The sequence below is a fragment of the Mandrillus leucophaeus genome, unplaced genomic scaffold (genome assembly GCF_000951045.1).
Source record: "Mandrillus leucophaeus isolate KB7577 unplaced genomic scaffold, Mleu.le_1.0 Scaffold68, whole genome shotgun sequence".
In the NCBI taxonomy this organism is placed as follows: Eukaryota; Metazoa; Chordata; class Mammalia; order Primates; family Cercopithecidae; genus Mandrillus; species Mandrillus leucophaeus.
The window spans coordinates 3363702-3367729 of NW_012107363.1; the positions used below are offsets into that span (position 1 = coordinate 3363702).

General features: G+C 47.5%; 1 protein-coding gene across 1 annotated transcript in view; it reads left to right on the forward strand.

The window, feature by feature from the left end:
* TRMT44 (tRNA methyltransferase 44 homolog (S. cerevisiae)) overlaps positions 1-4028 on the forward strand; it is a 38977-nt gene that overhangs the window by 16540 nt on the left and 18409 nt on the right. The window lies entirely within an intron of this gene.

The following is a 4028-nucleotide window of genomic DNA, read 5'->3' on the forward strand; positions in this document are numbered from 1 at the left end:
GATTACAGGCTTGAGCCACCGCGCCCGGCCCTAAGCCTCAGTTTTAAAGGGAAAGGAGAAACACCAGCTGCCAGTCGCTCGATTGTACAAGAAGGCCCGGGCAGCAAGAACTCTTGTGATTTCATCAAGGCTTTGTCTCTGAAGTCAGGAAGTACCTTGTTAGTAAGGGACTACCTTTCAAAGTTTTGTTGATATTGGACAATGCTCCTGGCCACCCAGAACCTCTTGAGTTAACACCAGTGGTGTTGATGTGGTCTGCTTGACCCCAAACACAGCATCTCTTTTCAGAGAGTTACAGGGACCTTGAAGCCTCATTATGTACAGTATTCAATGGAAAGGATTGGATGCTGCGAAAGAGAACTACGAGAGAGAGAGACCAGCATGAAAATCCTGCAAGGATTTTACCACTGAAGACACCATCATTGCTACTGAAAAGGCCATGAAAGCCACTAAGCCTGAAACAAATTCCCACCAAAGAAAACGGTGTCCAGATGTTGGCCTGACTTCACAGGATTTACAACAGAGCCAGTCAAGGAAATCATGAAAGAGACTGTGGATGTGGCAAACAAAGGTGGGAGATGAAGGGTGCAAGATACGGCTCTTGAGAAATTCCAGAGCTAATAGACACCACTCCAGAGGAATGAACTACAGACAACCTGATGGAGATGAGTGCTTCCAACCCAGCGCCAGATGATGAGGAAGAAGATGTAAAAGAGACAGTGCCAGAAAGCAAATTGACATCAGACAGTGTGGCAGAAGGGTCCTGATTAGTCAAGACTGCATTTGACTTCTTTTGTGACATACTCACTTCTGTGATACGCACCGAAACTAAAGGAAATGGTGGAAAGATTGGCACTCATAGAAACTAAAAAGTAAAGCAGACAGAAATTATGATGTACTTCCATGAAGTTACACTGAATGTGCCTGCCTCTCCCGCCTCCCCTTCCACCTCCTCCACATCTTCCACACCTGAGACAGCAAGACCCATCCCTTCCCTTCCTCCTCCTCCTCCTCAGCCTGCTCGGTGTGAAGAGGATGGGGATGAAGATCTTTTTGATGGTCGGTCCACTTCCACTCAATGAACAGTACATTTTCTCTTTCTTATGATTTTCTTTTATTTTTCTCTTCTTTTTTTTTTTTTTTGTTTGAGACAGAGTCTCACTCTGTCGTCCAGGCTGGAGTGCAGTGGTGTGATCTAGGTTCACTGCAACCTCTGCCTTCCAGGTTCAAGCAGTTCAGCCTCTCGAGTAGCTGGGTTTACAGGCACCCACCACCATGCCCAGCTATTTTTTGTGTTTGGTAGAGATGGGGTTTCACCATGTTGGCCAGGTTGGTCTCAAACTCCTGACCTCAAGTGATCCACTCACCTTGGCCTCCCAAAGTGCTGGGATTACAGGTTTGAACCACCGCACCCAGCCACGATTTTCTTAATAATATTTTCTCTAGCTTTATTTTAAGGATATAGTATATAATACACAAAACGTGTTTTAATTGACTTTTACGTTTATATTATTGATAAGTCTTCTAGTCACCAATAGGCTATGAGTAGTCAGTTTTGGGGGAGTCAGAAGTTATACATGGGTCAGGTATAGTGACTTACACCTGTAATCCTAGCTCTTTGGGAGACCAGGGTATGAGGATCACTTGAGTCCAGGAGTGTGAGACCAGCCAGGGCAACATGGCAAAACCCTGTCTCTACTTAAAAAAAAAAAAAAAAAAAAATTAGCTAGACGTGGTGGCATGCACCTGTAGTCCCAGCTATGCTGGAGGCTGAGGTTGGGGGGTCACCTGAGCTTGGGAGGTTGAGGCTGTGGTGAGCCTCGATTGTGCCACTGCACACCAGCCTGGGCGCTGCAGGTGAGACTCTGTCTCCAAAAGTTATACACAGATTCTTAACTGCATGTGTAGGGGTTCAGTACCCCCTATCCCCACATTGTTCAAGGGCCAGCTGGATAGTAATAAAAACTGACAGTCATCCAGTGCTGTGTGTGGATGTCTTTCTAAAGGTAAATGTACTTTATGTACAGTAACTTACTGTAATCCTCACAACAGCACTGGGAGGTTGATTCTCTTATTATCCCCATTTTACAGGCAAGGAAACCAAGGTACACTTGGGGAGGTTAGGTCAGCCATGTGTACAGCAAGCGGTGAAGGCAGAATTATTTACTCAGCTCATCTGTTCTTGGCCATCTGTTTTCAGATTACAAATTACACTACATAAATCTTTGTGTGTAAATCGTAGTCCACTTAAAAAATATTTTTCATACCTGGACTTTAAAGATTTTCAATACATATTGCCATACTGCTTTTCAAAAAGGTCCTACATCAGATACACTTCATTTCAGAAAGAATTCTGAGCACTACAAGAGATGCATCCAATAGGAGAAAAAAACAGCTGTACAGATTGATCACATATTTGAGTGCCCACTACCTGCCAGGCACTCTTAGGTGCTGACGATACAACAGTGACAAGACCCCTGCCTTTATGGTCATGGGAAGGGGGTGGGAGGCAGACAACCTGCGGACACACAGCCAGTGCGTGCAGCAGGTTCGAGGCTGGTGGCAGGTGCTGAGGAGGCGGCCGGGGGTGTTGCGTAGTGGCCACCGCTGGAGAAGATAATGGAACAGAGGCTGGGCTGGGGTGGGTTACAGACATGCAGATGCCTGGGGTTCTGGACCTGACAGCCCATCTATTCCTCGCTGTCAGCCAGTCCTGGGCACTAGAGCCGTGTGACTATGAGCTTAAAGTGCACTCAGGTGTCAGACCTTGGTCAAGAGTAGCCTGTTACTGAGGACAGAGAAATGACTCCCTAATGGGAAAAAAGTCATGAGTAGCCTCAGGAGCAGTCCTAGGACAGGTTATAGTGGCTCTGTGGGCGTGGCCTCACTTTCCCAGGGTGGTGTGGGAGTGGCCTTTCCCTCTGGGTGGGCCTGTGGGCACGGCCTCACTTTCTTTGGGTGGTGGTTTGGGCGTCGCCTCGCCTCCTCTGGGTGGTGGTGTGGGCGTGGCCTCTCCCTCTGGGTGGTGGTCAGGGCGTGGCCCCTCCCTCTGGGTGGTGTGGGTGTGGCCTCGCCGCCTCTGGGTGTCTGTGTGGGCGTGGCCTCTCCCTGTGGGTGGTGGAGAGAGCGTGGCCTCTCCCTCTGTGTAGCTCTGTGGGTGCGGTTGTCCTTCCCGCCAAACAGCTGCTGCTTCCTAGCTGCTCAGATTGCCTCACGACCTCATCCACGTAAACGCTTGGATGTGACTAGGTCACAGAGCCTCATCTGCCAGAGGGCAGAATGTTGCTTTATGAAATTTAAAAATGTGGTTGATTACAAAATTCCATTTGTCCCCAGGTGAAAAAGCACCTATGGATAGGAAATTCAAGCAACAGTGAGTAGGCCATCTGTGTAAGCCCAGACCCTAGGGAAGAGCTGCTGGGGGTGCCCCTTGGAGAACGGGCAGAAGCTCTAGTTCTTTAGCTGAGGTTCCCCAGCAGCCTGCATCAGACTTTTCTGTGGGGTTATCTGACCTGGCGAGACCCTACCCCGAGCACTTAGTTAAGGAAGGCCTGCTGGTGAGAGTGCTGTATTCTAATCAAGTGTGTAGGTTTTTTCCTCGTTACCTCCCAATCTTCAGTCTCGGTGCTAAAATAGCCGTGTTTATTCTAGTGTTAAGTAAATGCCAGGAGTTCTGTCATGCTTTCTGCCCTGGAGGAGCATGGCCAGAATGAGGGTGGTTCTGTTGACATGTGCGTGGTGTTTGTGGATTTTCTAGTGAATGATTTCCTCCCAGCTGCAGTTGAGTGGTTTCCATGAACAGGTACAATCTAGAAAGTCAAAGGCCAAGCGTACAATACAACTTTTTTTCTTTCTTTCAAAAACGTCATTTGATTGCAAGCAAGAGAGTGTTAAAAAACTAAAAACACCTGTTTATAACAACAGCATGGTGGTGATCACAAATTGTCTTAATTGTGTGAACCTATATATGAAACAGGAATATTGGAATCTGCTGTGTTCAAAATGCCAATCAAAACTTCATAAAGGCC